Raw genomic sequence first — 15,640 nt, 5'->3', positions numbered from 1 at the left:
TTTGGTAAAACTCTGAAGTTGAGCAATGCACAAGTGAACTACCAGCCACCAGGTGGTAGTGTTGCCTTGCGTCAAGCTGTTGCAATTCTTCCAGCCCATTGTCAGCTCAATGGAGCACATACTGGAAGATAAAAGCTGATTGGTACTTTATTTTTCAATGCAAAAGACGGGAGAACTGGGAAAATGACCCACCATCAACTGGTGTGAATTAAGATGTGAAAACTTTGCCAACTAGAGGAGAATGTGCTGCTTTAAAAACAAAAGACAAAAAGATGTATGATGGTATATCCCCAGCTTAAAAACACACACTTACCTAATTCCCTGCTTATTTCCAGGCCTAAGCAAACGGCATCACATCATTACATTAGCTCCAGCAGGACCATCCTGAGTCAGATGCCACATGTATTTATTTTGTGTCAGACTGAAAGGGAAAGTGTGTTCCCACAACGTGCAAGCTGCCAACGACGCCAGTGTTCTCAGAATAATACAAAGTGCCTCGGGGTGTTGGTTGTGCCTCACTTTCAAATTGAGCATCAGGGACACACACACAAACAATGACAAATAACCTGATGGAGCCTGTAGAGTGCTGTGACTGGCACCTTGTTTACCTCTGAGCTAAAGTGGAAAGGAAGGCAGAGAAAGAGACAGAAAAATGCTGTTTTCCATTTCCTCTGTCTCTGACAGGCTTTTGGCTCTGAGTTCTGGTGTTTTTCGCTGTCTAGTTTAATCCTAAATAAAGGGAATCTGGGCAGTGGTCAGTATTTGGGTTACGTGTACTTTTGTTTTCATTCTTTACATATATGTCAGGCTCTCCGTCTTCTTTCCTTAGCATTGTCTCTGCAACATATTGCTTTGGTACATGATCTTCAATTTCCATTTCCACCGAAGTGAGTGCACTGCAGATGGAGGTGAACAGGCATCTGTCTTTAAAGGGGCATGCATACAATTTGGCACGGCAAGTTGGTAGACTTACAAGAGAATGCTCAAAATTGAATTATCAGAGGCTGTAATGTCCTGGCTTTTTGTCTGCACAAAGATTTGTTTTTAAAGACTTGGTGAAATAGAAAACCAGTTTTCATTGGCTACAGGCTAAGCTCAGGATGGCTGACAAGAACACAAGTTTTTTTTATGTTTAAAAGCAGTGGGGGGCTCCTTTTAATTTAGTTGATGCTTAACGCCAGTAATTCTGTTTAGTAGAATAGAAAATAGTTTTTGTTTATGCATATCAGCTGTACGATCCTTTGATAGTTCATCAATTTTTTTTCCCCTTGAGTCTCAGTGCTTTCCGATCCTTGGAGACTCTATGTCCACACTGTCTTTTGCACTACCTCCTCCTAACCTTGACTAGTACTAGGAAACTTTCAGTGGTGTCTGGAGATGTACTCACAAGCTGAACCATGAACTTCAGATCAGACCCGAGCAGTCTGTGCTATGCATACTGTATCTGTCAGCGGAGAAATACTAGAATTCACTTCAAATTCATGAGCATCCTATTCTCCAGAGTCAAACACCCTTTGTTTTTCTTGCTTCAGACATCTGCCCAAACTAAGTGGGAACCACAACTACTGCATAGGGATGAGATGCACAAGACATTATACACCATATCGAATGCATGGATTAAAAAGAAAACCTATTCTTTCTTTCTCCCCAGCTCTTGTTCTGTTTCCATATCTCTTATTTAACATGCTTATTCCATGGTCAAAGGGATATTGTAAAGTTTTTTTTAGCTTTTACTGTAAATACTGTGCCTTTTCACTTCTTAGTTGTGGTTGATTTTATATTTTGGGGCTCTATGACCTGAAATGTAATCCACACTTGGTCTTTTGATACTGTGTGTATGAACTGTGTGCCTGCCACAGTGACCTGCAGCACAAGGGCTCCCCAAGGGACAGTTCTTTCTAAAGACTCTGCCGTTGTTGGTTGTATCCAGGATGGCGATATCACAGAGTATTGATCAGTGGTGGACAGTTTTGTTAACTGATGTGAGCAAAATCATCTCCAGCTCAACATCATTTAAACAAAGGAGCTGGTGGTGGACTTCAGGAAGTCTGGGACTCCTGTCAATCCTGTTTCTATATGGGCAGACGGAGTGGAAGTAGTTTCGGAGTACGAATACCTGGGCGTCCACCTGGACAATAAATTGGACTGGTCAGTTTATGCAGCTGTATTTTCTAAGGAGTCCAAGGTCATCTGCAGCATTTTGAGTCCATGGTAGCCAGCTCCATCTTCTATGCTGTTGTTAGCTGGGTCAGCAATATGAAGGTGGCAGACAGTAACAGACTGGACAAACTGATAAGGATGGCTGGTTCTGTTCTAGGGAAAAAGCTGGACCCTGCATGTTGTGGCTGAGAGAAGAATGTTGTCCAAACTCCTCTCAGTCCTGGACAATCCCTCCCACAGACTCCGCTGCGTGCTGGCTGCACAGAGCAGCACTTTCAGCCAGAGACTGATCACAGTCAAGTCTTCCACAGAACAACACAGGAGCTCGTCTCTCCCAGTGGCCATTAAACTGTTCAAGTCATCCCCCTTCTTTAAAAAAGATGGGGACTAAATGGTCAAAATGGACAAATAGTATTGTTTTTATTTAATGTATTATTAATATTTCATTTATTTTTAATCCTCTGTGTTTTTCTCTTACTCCTTGATCAATAGTTTGTACTTGTTCTTGTTTATTGTCTTGGTTTGTTTTTTTCCCTTTCCTTTCCTTTCTTCCTTTCTTTTCCTCCTGTCTTTACTTTTTCTTTTGTACAGTAGTTGGGTTGGTTATTTTAGATTATAGGTAGAGGTAACAGCTACCTGGCTCTGTTTAAAATAAATCTTCCAAACAACAGGGCTTTAAAGACATTTTAATAACTAATGTATCATTTTTCAATATTTCCCTGCAGTAGCCTACATATGCATAGCTCCTAAAAAATATAACTTATTAATTGAACCATACCTGGACTCGGATAACACTGACAGTTGTTTGAACCCTCCATCCGCTGTGATCGGCTTTGAGGAGCATTTTAGCTTGGGTGAAGTCAGGGACATCCGTCTCTCTGAGACACACAACCCAACTAAACTACAGCATAGGACACAAAGTCAAGGGAAGGTCAGCCAAGTCGAGACAAACTACTCTCTTTTATTGTCTAACAAGCTGAAACCCCCGTGGTGATCACATGGCATTGTTTAACTGTTAGTACACCATGCAAATATGATCCACAACTGGTCCAGAGAGACAGAAACCCACAGGATGAGACATGAGAAATGGATAGAGACAGACAGGCAGAGGAATGGAAGGAGAAAAAGAAGGCTGGATGCAGGAGGTGGTAAGGACGACAATGAAATCCAGAGAATGAAAACATTTGATGCCAAGACCCTGGCAGCCTTCTCTGAAGTTTGCACTGAAAGACATGCAGAAGGACACACAAATGCGTTAGCTCACTCTTATAGACATAGATAATGTATAAATATTGCACAAACTTTACACTTTCACAACACTCCACTCCATATACACCTAAGGCCACGCACACACACACAGCACAAACGTTCTGAGTCTGTGATAACGGCTACTAGGTCAAATACACAGGAATTGGTTTAACATCTCTTTGAGAGTGAAGTATGAAGACAAAAAGCACAAATGTTAAATAGGCTGCATCCAGAGAAACAGTTCATAGCACCAAAACTAGAAACGAGGGAACAGCGAGACTGGATCTGGTAAATCTAGTAAAAAGTCAACCTACCAGCACCTTCAAAGGTCACTAATTAGAATGGTGTATAACTACTGTGACATAGTTTCATTAATACAAAAACCATGGTAAAACTACATGGTATTCTTTTTATACTTGTTAGTAGGTTAATTACATATAATTTCCATTAAGACAGTGAATACATCTGTTTCTCTAATTGTTAAAATGTCCATTAAGTGATGCATTGCAGACAAGACAAGCAAATAAAATGACAGTTAAGTTAAAACCACTGTATTAAACCCATCATCTTCAACTCTCTGGTTCTCGATGGAATTGATTTGAGGCCAGTTGCTGAGGGAATCAATGGTCTAGATTTTACAATACGCCTTATTTTACTGTCTGAGCCTGCCTGCCTATGTTTAAATCAGCTGTTCATACTTTTATAAGTGGGATACAAATCGTCTAGACTGGAACAAAGTTATCTATAAGAGCACAGGTTTAAGACAATGGGATCAAATTTTAAGCACCCTGATGTTCATTAAGTAGATCATATATAGCTATTTTTTTAAATGTTGTTAAAGCTTTGTACTCAGTTGCCCAAATGTTTGCATTAACTTTGTAGGTGAGGGTCACGGTTGTGAAACCCCTATGTTAATCCTGTGGATGTGAGATGGTTTTGATGCATTGGTGGGTCAAGAAATGAGGGGCATCTGTAGCTCAGTTGGTGAAGGCAGTCGTCCACGGACCACAGAGTCAGTGGTTTATCCCTGGTCCCGGTTATATGTCGAAGTGTCTAAAAAAAAAGTGGTTCAAGAAATTAGTTTAAAAAAGGCTACGTTCAATGTCCCTGCAAAAAAAAAAAAAAGATATCTTTGGGTATCCTTATACTTTTATATACTATTTACAAATGAGGCACTTATTGTCCATATTTTAACTTAATGTACGTTATAAGTTAGTAGTGGTATGATAAATTACAAAACCAGCAGGCAGATTGTGGTTGCGTTCAGGATAAAACTATGTACGGCATGTTGTGGCCTCCACCCTGCGTCAAGTTTCTTAATAGTTGGAATATAACAGGAAGTGAAGCAGTGATGCAAACAAACTAAAAGCATAGGGTTTTGTTTGTGTGTGTGTGGAGGGGGGATTTAATAGGCGGACGATAAATCGTTCAGCATCATACAACACGTAACCTCAATCTTGGTTTGTCTGAATAAAGCGCTATACGATTTTTTTTGCCTGCATGTTTAAGACATATAAACGATAAACACTGTGTGGAGGCGCTGATCGGAAGGCGTTGTTTTGTTCTGCACAGCTTGACACCAGTCACCTTTTCTTGATCCCGACTCTCCAGCCAATCAGCGGCTGCCGGGGACACATGAACGGCGATAATATCCACGGAACAGGCAGCAGGAACAAAGAAAGCCGCTTCGCCGCTCGGCAGACGTCCTTTCACTTCGACCACTCGGACAAATACAGACTTCGTGGCTGTATTTTTCGCCTTCGTTCAGACAGTTTTCCTGTGACTATTCAATGCTCACTTACGTCTTCAGCTCGACTGTTTGTTTTTGCTGAGGAGGGAGGAAAGCTGGCGTCGTGAGAGGTTGTCCGGGTCGTGTCTAACGCTCCCTTCGCCTGGATACGCTGACTGCACCTTTACGCGTGGTAGGTTTTTTTGTTTTGTTTCCTAAAACCGTAACTTTAGTGTCGAAAACGACAGTAGAAACACTGCTACTGTGTTTTACCGTCGCTTTACTTGGCGACACGCTGAAAACCCCCTTTCTCAAACTTTCCTCTTGTGCTTTCTGAGATCAGCAGTAGAACACACGCATTAGCTGCGCAGACTTTCCCCAAACTAGGTTAAAAAAGGTGCAATTTTAAATTTTTTTTTCGTTCTTGACAATTAAATCTACGTAGAAGAACTCGACACAAGTTATTTTCTGACCATTTGGTAGTCGCTCGGACTTTCGGCATTTCACTTGTAACTTTTTAAATGCATTTAAATCTGTCCAGCTGGCTGAATTGTTTCGTCACTTTAAATGAAACTGACCTAACAACACATTACTGTTGCTACAGCTGCAGGTATGACTACATTAAAAGTCCTTACACAGCCCTAATTGTTTGTTCATTTAAAGATAGAAAGGACTGAGTTTGGGACACATGCCTCTCAATGAAGTCGTGTCAAGCTGCTAGAATTTGAATGGAGATTTTTGTCTCACTGTTTTTTCTTCTCCATTCAATAGAGAACAGTTCACATAAGGCAGTGTCTGTTGTTGCAAAGCACTTGGCAGCTTTAAAGGTACACATTTATTTATGCAGCATTCATAGATCAAACTTTCTCTGCAACTCCTCTGCTGGAACCTGCATAAGAACGAACTGAGCGTTGCCAAGTTGCTTTTATTTTGTGGAGCTGCTGCACACACTTTATTTTTCCTATGTTTACACTAACTAAACAGTCACTGACGTTATTCCAGATGAACAAACAATGCATCTTAATTCAGGGCCTGTTTGATTTGAAGTTTGCCTGCTATTCAAAGGCTAAACGCTCTGCCTGTAACTGCACCATCTGCTTTGCCCTCCTGGGCATTGGCGGGCTACTGTCCAGACCAAGTGTGTTATGAGAGATTTGTGTGGGTGGGCCACAGCAGATGGTGCGATTGAGAACATAGCTGGCTGATGTGGTAGGTAGGTTTCCTTGGTGGTGCTTGTTTCACTTTTTCGTTGTTGTTGGTGTAATAAAGGCAATCAGGATTCTTTTTAACATCTAAGCAGTTCCGCAGTAGGTGGTCGTAGTCTGTCTGACAGGTTCTCTATCCTGTTAAGTTAGTTCACAGAGGGACTATGGACCACTGCACTCTAGCTTTCACCATCTGGGGTTTGACCCTGTGACTGCCATGACATTATTTGACCTGTGTGTTACTGTGTGGAATAAATGTGTAAATTCGTCTACCAGTGAGCAGATAAATGGGGAATTTTCCATGAGTGCTTTGACTTTACCTGAACTACTGCAGAGTTTACAGGTGATCAGTTATGTTTGTGTGATTTTTGTGTATGTAAATGGAATTTGTGTGGTATTGGAGTGAGACCAGTGGTGCACAACAGGCAGGAAATGTACAGAAGTGAATCCTGTCTCTAGTTTCTGATGTGGAAAAGGAGGTAATCGAGCCATGAGCATGTTTGTAATTGGTTTAAGCTGCATCGATAATAGCACTGAGTGGGATCCACAGTAACAAGGCCACAACATAGGATTACGACCTTTGTGACCACTGTGCCATACATTGATCAATATGTCAAAAATAAATGGTGTTTTATTGGGTGGGGTTAGGATGGATCTCTGTTCCAAATTGGAACCAAAAACAGCAAAGTTACCTGCAACAAAAAATTAACTGCTCATCTTCAGTTCTGCTTATTGGTTTCAAACAAAGGCCAAGGATGTATACAGCTGTCTGCTAGAAGGACCTGTCCACATGACGTCACGCATCAACACAACAGTATGTTCATTTTAGATATGAATTGGCATGCATGAATAACATTACAACCTACAACACAGTGAGCACAGTTTCTGTATTTAACCAGTTAGAAATTGAAACACAGAATTAATAAAAAGAATCCAGAAGTAGAATCTGAATCATCCTTGATAGATTCAAAGGATACCCAGCCCTAGTGTTGGGCATTTTTCTTTCTCCAAAACCTTATTATTTTTATTTATTTATTTTTTTGATGAGGGAAATCAAACTATTTGCAAACAATTCCCAACCATAGTTGCCACTTTATTAGGTACACTGAGCTAAATCTAAGTTGGTCTTATCGAACAATCCTACAGTAAATCCTCCTTCATAAGGTTAAACATGGTCAGGTGCTGAAAAATGACATTTAAGCTAAATGGCATAATGCAGCTTTCTTTTTTGTGAAAATTGATTTTCATAAATTCAGTGTAGAAATAAGTAAAATGTGGTAACCAGTATCAAAGTCAAGGGATTGGTACTGGTATAGACACTTTTAAACATTAATTTTGAGATGGCAAGATGATTGAAAGTCCACAATTGCTTTTTAGCCATCCTTTTTAAAATGGCAGAGGGGGCCACAACATTAGAATCACCTCGTAACAAAATGCACTCCAACCTGGCTCCGCCATGCACTATAGACTAAAAAGTAATCTTAGAATTATCACTTTTGTCACTTTTTTATGTCAGTTTCATCTTAAAAACTGAGAAATTAACCTTGTTGAGGTAGAGTTAAAGGCAAAGCTGCCCATATTGGATTGCAGTAGATTGTATAGGTGTACCTAATGAAGTGGTTAGTGTGTGTATGTCACAATAGAGCCTGTTTTCTGTTATTTAAATAAATATTACTTTGGAAGGCCTATGTCTTCTTTTAACTTGAAATGTATACTTGAACCAAATGTAATTATTCATATTTTATTACTTCTTAAGATCTAGATGCATATTCACAAAATGTACAGCATACTTCTGTGGTTTTCTTCTGTAGATTATCTCCTTACTGTATAACATAATTATTGCGTAGGTGGTAATGGATTGGTGTTAGTCTGATGTGGGCACAGGTGTGGTGCTGCCAGATCAAAGAAGCTGAAGGCTTCTTTTTTTTTTCTCTCAAGGCCGTTTTTTTTTTTTTTTTCTCTGACTGAGGAGAAAGATTTTTCATGAGCATTAGAATAGTACAAGTTGTGTACAGCAAATATTTTCTTCCTTTGACCTGCATTATTGATGGGCACTATGAAGATTGGGGGGGCTTTATTTTCCAATTAGGTTTTGTTACTTAATTATAGCAAATTAGAGTTCTCCTAGGACATTCTGAGTTGGCTTGTCTTTTATAAGTGCTGAGACCTTCCTCTCTAATTGAAGTCTGTTGAATTGATGCAACAGGTTGGTCCCACTTAAATTCTCATTGATGCTATGAAGTGAGAATATGAGTGTACATCACTGAGGGTGGGCGCACTAATGACTTTTACACCAGGTAGAAAATTGGAACATTGTCTGGGAGATGAACACTGGGCCTCACCAACAGTCTGTCAACTGCAGCAACCTGACAGAGTAGCAATGCAGTTTACACTAAATTGATGATATAACTAATGTGTTCATTACATCACTTTCAGGATGTCAGATTAATTTATGTTGACAAATGAGGTGGGCAATAATTGCTGTGATACTCCATCATGCCTCCTGTGTCAAGTAGCATATTACGTCTAATGGCAGCTGTGGTTGATGCCAGGTAATGACAGCTCAGTCTCCCTCCAGCCTCTAGCAGCTGTCATACCCAGTTCTAACATTGATCATGTAAATGAGCTTCCATCATGCACTTTTTTTTTTTAAACTTTGGATATGGATGCTAGATACATTAACAACACTTGTCTACCTGGATGGTATTGCCAAGAAGTTTATTTACTTTTGATCACAGATTTGACATGGCCACTATGGTGTTGGCCTGTAAACAATGCAGTTCGTTTTTGTCTCACAATCAAATTTAAAGACTCACCAGTTGTTTTGTCATTTTCATTTGGCCACCTTTTTAACAAACCACTTCTAGTGCTTGTTATATGTATTATTTACACTGAACTGCTGTCGGTGACATAGAGGCAGTTTTACCATTGCTTACATGACATAGTAGTTTTGGCACCATGAAGATAATAAATGAAATTTGGCACTTTTTTAAAAAAAAATTAAAATTAATTTAGCTATTTGCGCCATAAAATTAATTAAACAAAAGGCGATTTATTAACCGTCTGATCACCCAGACTTGTCAATTTATTATCGCATAAGACAAGGGCACTAAATTACCACAACTGAGAAAGCAGAGTGTGTTTAGCATTTTTGCTTGACAAATGACTCAAATGCTGAGAAAGTGATGAATATTGTTGACTTTCTGTTGGTTGACCAGGTGATTAATCACTTAAGCTCTATCACTCATATCTCATGAGGTTCACGTTCACCACGGCCCGTGGTTTGTCTGATATTATGTACATGCAGAATTAAACAGAATTTTGAATTTAGTCTTACAAAGTTCAGCTGAGCTTGACATGGTGAGTCTGATTTCAGAAGTAAAATAACTTTTAAAATGTAACTTGAGTAAAAGTTACTATATTAAACGCTAGTTTTTTTTCCCCCTCTAGGAGCTTTCCCAGGCAGTTCAGGTAGGGCAAAGGTTTTATTTATTTTAGATTAGGATTTTAAATGGGGAAAACACATAATGCCACCTAAGCTGACAGACAAGCTGAAAGATTTGGCTTTTTTTGTACTACTTCAGCTTTAGAATTGGTAATAGAAGGAAACAATGGATTACTTTAAGAAATAACAGAAAAGATTAGGTCTATTAAAACGGTTATTCCCATCATTTATACTCTTACACAGCAATGCATTCTTTATAGTATATTAGTTTATGCTGCATCTGGCAGATGATATAAACAATACATAATTGTAGTATAATCTCTTCCGCGGTGGTTCAAGCATATCTGCTGATTGAAGCACTTCTGCATCTTCTGCACTCCCCACCGTCTCACACTCATAATCACACACACAGTCGGAGCAGAGGGGGCAGTGTACCAGTGTGTCTAATGCTGACTCAGTAGAATGTTTATTTTGTGGAATCTCATAAAGGGTGGTCCAGTGCTGAGCAGCAATGGGCTTGTGCTTTATGAGACAGCGGGTCATTTTAAAAGACCAGCAGAGCCCTTGTGTTTGCACTGTGTAATAAAATCTAATCACTTTGGCGACTCTCACTAAATCAAATGGCTCTATCAAATGCTGACATTCGTGTTTTGTTGCACTTGGACATTTAAATGATTTTTGAATGAGCTTTAGTGGTTGAGAGCAATTGGTTTTAGAGCCACAGTTGCACTTTGGTACCTGAGTAAGATACTTAAGACTTGTGCCCTGTTTGTCACATTGTGTGGGAACAAATGTCAAAACGCACACAAAAGAAATCCCATCAGTCAATTTTCATTGCCCTGTCCTGATAAGGCTATTACAACAGAAGCAACTGCATGACAAGTAGTTTCATGTTCTAACTGTCTGCATGTAGCAGATGGGTCATTTTAGGGCTATTTTTTAATTTTTTATTTTTTTTTCCTGCTTCAACAGATCTGTGGTAAGGCAGTGCAAAGCTCTAATTGCCAACCCAACCCTCACCGGCATGTCTCACAGTATCAGGGTGCCACTGGCTTCAGACAATCAGTATTCAATAGATGGGGCATGACCCTTTTGTTTCCGGCAGAAGGATTTCTGTAATGTGCTTATCCATCTGAAGCAAATTTGACTCATCTCCTTTAGGTATGGTGGGCATGACTGTTAGAGAATCGGTTGCTGCTCGTGTCTAGCAGTGCTGCCTGTTGCTGCTGTGTGAGTGATGTGTGCTGCTGATTGTACTCTCTCCCAGCTCTTCAGGCAGGTGGTGGATGTTTCTCCCAGAAGAGACAGGGAGCAAAAGCACACGCGTTACTGAGGATATATTTCACATCTGATTTGTGATAATGTGTTCTTCCTGGAAGAAATGTCTACCCACATGTTTCCATACCGGTACATGAAGTTAGGAACTCCTACAAAGGAATACTACATTTAAACAGAAATTATATTTAGTGATGTCACAGTGCTTGTACCAGTATCAGGCATCTAGTCTGATACTGGCCTTGTGTACTTGTTGTACATTTAATACTTTTCCTTTTAATGCATTAACCTGCTAGTGGGTGGAGGATAAATACATGCTTTGCTACTGTTTAAAGATGACTGAAATTGACAAAAGTAAAGCAGACTACACGCTCTGCTAAGGTCCTTTCCATGTTTCTCAAGACTATTTTAAACGTGTTAATATTTACAACAAACTGTGGCGACAGCCGAGAGAGATTAACTACAGCTTTGCCTGAAATTTTCTTTGTTCTACAAAGTTATTTTACGTCCTTTTAAAGTTATGTTTTAGGGTCTGAATTGAGAATTCCAGTCCATCCAACATTGTCCAAAACAACCTGATGTCCACATTTTAATCTTATTACTAGCTTAATGTTACCTGAAGGTTAACTTGTGTGGCTCATGCCAGCGTCGTGCCATCTTCTCATACACTTCTTGTGTCATTTTGGTGACACCAGTGCTCGTCTTTCTGCCTCTAGTTTCAACTATCCCGTGAGCCTAGCCATTGTTTTGCCACACTACACTAACATGAATAATTGATTTATTCTAGTGCTCTACTGGAATCCTATTGCTCCACTGATGTTAAGCTACTTTGTTGCCTGCTGGGACTCCTGCGAGATCTGTGTTCACAGAGGGGTTTTTATCACTTTTTGTTTTGCACAAAGTGATTAAAGTTATGTTAGTCATGCATTTGATTTGTGATCTGCCTTCAAAGTCAAATACTACGAAAGCAATAAATGTCTGTTTTAAAAACTCAAGTTACCTGTAGTTCAGTAAGACAAACTGTTCAGACATGGTTGCCGTGCCAAGATAAACTAAACCAATAGTTGCCTATTGCTGTGTTCAGAGTTCTTTTCAAGTCATGACAAAGAAATCAACAGAATTAACTCTGTTAAATGCTGAAGCACAGCAGCACATCAATTATCTGTTAATTAACATGTTTAACTAATCACTTTCTAGGGGTAAATAAGACCACAGCCTGTGGAACATTGAGCTCATTTAGCCAAAGCAGTGACATGGTACTTTTGATCTGCTTACATGTCTTTTGGTTCATCTCTGACATCAGAACCACCCTGTGACCTAAATCCAGAGTGTGTCAAATATTGTTTTTAGCATAGACAATAATTCTATTAATATATGCAGCAAATATGTGTATGAGCCAAGGGGGTTTTTGTTTTTTCTGTGGTTGCTGTGTCTCGAAGTGTATGTATTGGAGTACTGACAACGTCATCAATGACATCACATAAATGCCTTTTTGAAGTTTGCCTAGTCAGTTGTCGGCAAAACGATGCTTTGATTACAGCTATTGGACTGGAAAGTTGAGTGTGTAGCTGTGGAGTTCCATGGTTTCTTACAGTGCTTTGTGGAATGTGTTTGTATTGTATATGTTTGTATTATCTCAACATTTTCTGGGGAATTTCTTTTATCAGCTCAGTTGTGGAATGTAGAAACCAATAAATGACATTCAGGGGTTTTTCATACAATGATCTCTGGAGTGGATAATTTTTGGACCACTGGACACGAGTAAGCCTGCCTGTACAATATAGGTCGTTCTCTTTTTCCTGCTCTAAGATGACCAAAAACAGGGCTCTAGGCTTGCAGTCTTCTGGAGACAGGTGATACATTTGTACTTGCCTGTCTTGATTTTGTAAATTTGTTCTTTTCTGTTAATGATGGCGCTCCTCTTTCTGGGAAGGATGGACAATTATGTGAGGGTGGTGAGCAGCAAGAGTCTTATAACCATAACACATGTACATGTAGCAGTTGTGTGTGTGTGTGTGTGTGTGTGTGTGTGTGTATTTGTGTACCTAATGTAATTTGTTTTTCTGGCATAGAGAATAAAGAGCCAGTAAAAACAAACCACTTTCTGCCTATTGTTGATCATGTTGAAAGGAAAAAAAAAAAAAAAAAAAAAATTTTTATATATACACACACACACACACACACACACACACACACACACACACACACACACACACACACACACACACACACACACACACACACACACACACTATTTAAGTGATCCAGTCAGCTATTACCTGGTTGACACTAACAAAGTAGGTGGCGGCATTCCTTCCTAATATGGGAGGAAGAAGACGCCGCAACAGTAATTCCCTAGCAGCAACTACGGCCACACAAAATCACAAGATATTTCCCCTCATCACCTGACAAAAGCTAGCTCTATGAAAAGGCAGGGTGGTAGACAGGAAGCAAACGCAGATCAAGAATGTAGGGTAAGAGGGAATGCCACCAAGCTGTTCACCTACCTTCTCCTTATCATCCTGCAGATTTTACCACAATTCTTCTAATGTGACCAGCAGTAACAATTAAAAAAATCTCTGCATTCAAAAACAAACTTGTGCATCAATTGTTTTTTTTTTTTTTAATTTTTTGTTTTTTTTCCAGTGTTATTTTTTTTTCCCTTTTCTTTCAGTTGAACAAAGGGTGGGGTGACAGTTTTAGCAGTGAGGGGTGGCTGTGCTCAGTGCTGGGTATTTTAAGATTTATTTATGGTTTCATGGTATGCATTTGGGATTTTAGGGAGGGGGTGGTAAAGAATCCCTGAGCTCTTGGCTGTTATTCCTCTTCATATAAAACATTGGCACTCTGTACTGTTCTTTATTGTACCATTTAATGGCTGCTCTGATGGCTACTATTTCATCTTAGGCCCTTATACAGCACCTAATCAGACAATAGAAGCGATTGGTCACTTGAGAATGTTTTTGGAATGAGAGAAGGTAGATGAGGCAGAAAAGATTGCGGGTTTTAGCTTCTCAGGGGCCTCCTACTGATAAATGGCTCACCCAATCTTCCCTCTAACCATCATTAAAATGTCAAATTATTAAAAGCTGCAGTTCACTGTAAGCTCCCCTTCATCACTGATGGGAGGCTTCTTCTACCAGCTCAGCTGGCTTCTTCTGTCCTCTTGTGCAACGTGAAATTACATGCCAAATGTTTGAGCTAAAATGGAGGTTTACCTCGGTCGCTGCAAACAAATTGTACTTTTAATTATACAAGGATTGATAAATGACAAGAGTGAACAAAAACAGTTGGCTGCACAACAGATAATAAATAAAACGTGCACCAGTTCAGAGATGCCTGTGCATCTAATGTTTTAGTGATGTTTAACCACATCAGAGGGCTAAACTGCAGGGAACCCTTCTAGGTAGGGTATGAAGCTGGTCATGGTTTGCACACATGCCCATTTCTGATGGGGTATACTGGTTTCTTTTCAAAGTTAAAGAGCTGTGGGTCAGTAAAGGGAAAAATCATAAATTAATGGTGTTTGAGAAACTTGCCATTTATTGTGCTTGATCATGAAATATAAATATTTAATGTTGTGGAAGCTTCACTAATGCGTCATTCAGATTACCTTGACTAGCTCACTGTTACTGGAGATGTGTGGGCAGATTGGGAGAAAACAGGTGGTGAGGAGTGAGAAGCATTGGAGAGGAGGCTACTGTGCAAACCATGTAAGCCATCCTGCTGTCTCATCAGACCAGAAGTTAGTTTTGTGTGTAAGTGTGTGTTTACTTGTTTTGCTGAACATTTGGACGAGATGCACCCTGTTGCCACCTCATCTAAATCAGTGGAGCAATAATGAAGCCAGCATACCTTGAGCTTTACTTGATATGAATTGTTTGCCATGGTAATGTTGTCAGGGTCGGTCCTGGGATTGTAGACGGGTCTTAAAAAAAAAAAAAAAAAGTGGTGGATCTTTGGTCTACTAAGATGAACTTTGTTTTGTGGTCTTAAGTTTTCATTAACATACAAGATGAGAGAAACTTTCTTTACTATGTAAACCTTCATAATGAAATTGAAGCCTTGGGGACCTCTGCCTTCAAGGGGTGACTGCTTCCTTGGTGCTCTGCAGTCTAAAAGGTCCCACTGGCAGCTTATTAATTTTTACAACTTTGCTTCACTATCCAAATGCACCTCGCACTAATTCAGCAGTGCTTTTATTGCCAAACACCCCTCCACTGCTCATTTGAATGCATAATTATCAAGATAATATCTTTTGCCAAAGTGTGTGTCCAAAAAAAAGAGCGAAAGATTGGAGACTAGCATTTCATATTATTTATTGAGGTTTCTGATTGCATTTACATGCACATAGGTATATGGCTTAGTGGAATAAATCTGTGGCAACTCTTATTTGTTTTAGTCACTAATAAAAGTAACACTTCACTCATTTACATTTATTACCAATTTAGGCTACTGTTGCAGGATAAGAAATTCATTTCTCATGAACATGTTAACATCTATGACTATGGAGCTCTATTTATTATAATGTAGCAAACTTCTCTTTACATACTTGTGGAGAATTCCAATGGTTTCTTC

General features: G+C 39.6%; 1 protein-coding gene across 2 annotated transcripts in view; it reads left to right on the top strand.

The window, feature by feature from the left end:
* Nucleotides 1-5,079: 5,079 nt before the first annotated feature.
* Nucleotides 5,080-15,640, top strand: part of LOC137128964 (SPRY domain-containing SOCS box protein 4-like) — a 34,774-nt gene continuing 24,213 nt past the window's right edge. For both annotated transcript variants that reach the window (XM_067507698.1, XM_067507697.1), the window contains exon 1: nt 5,080-5,330. The gene's annotated coding sequence lies outside the window, so the exon portion shown is untranslated. The remainder of the gene's footprint in view (nt 5,331-15,640) is intronic.

This window comes from Channa argus, chromosome 6 (assembly GCF_033026475.1).
Source record: "Channa argus isolate prfri chromosome 6, Channa argus male v1.0, whole genome shotgun sequence".
NCBI lineage: Eukaryota > Metazoa > Chordata > Actinopteri > Anabantiformes > Channidae > Channa > Channa argus.
The sequence above is the reverse complement of the archived record's forward strand: the minus strand, read 5'-3'. Positions and strand labels throughout refer to the sequence as shown.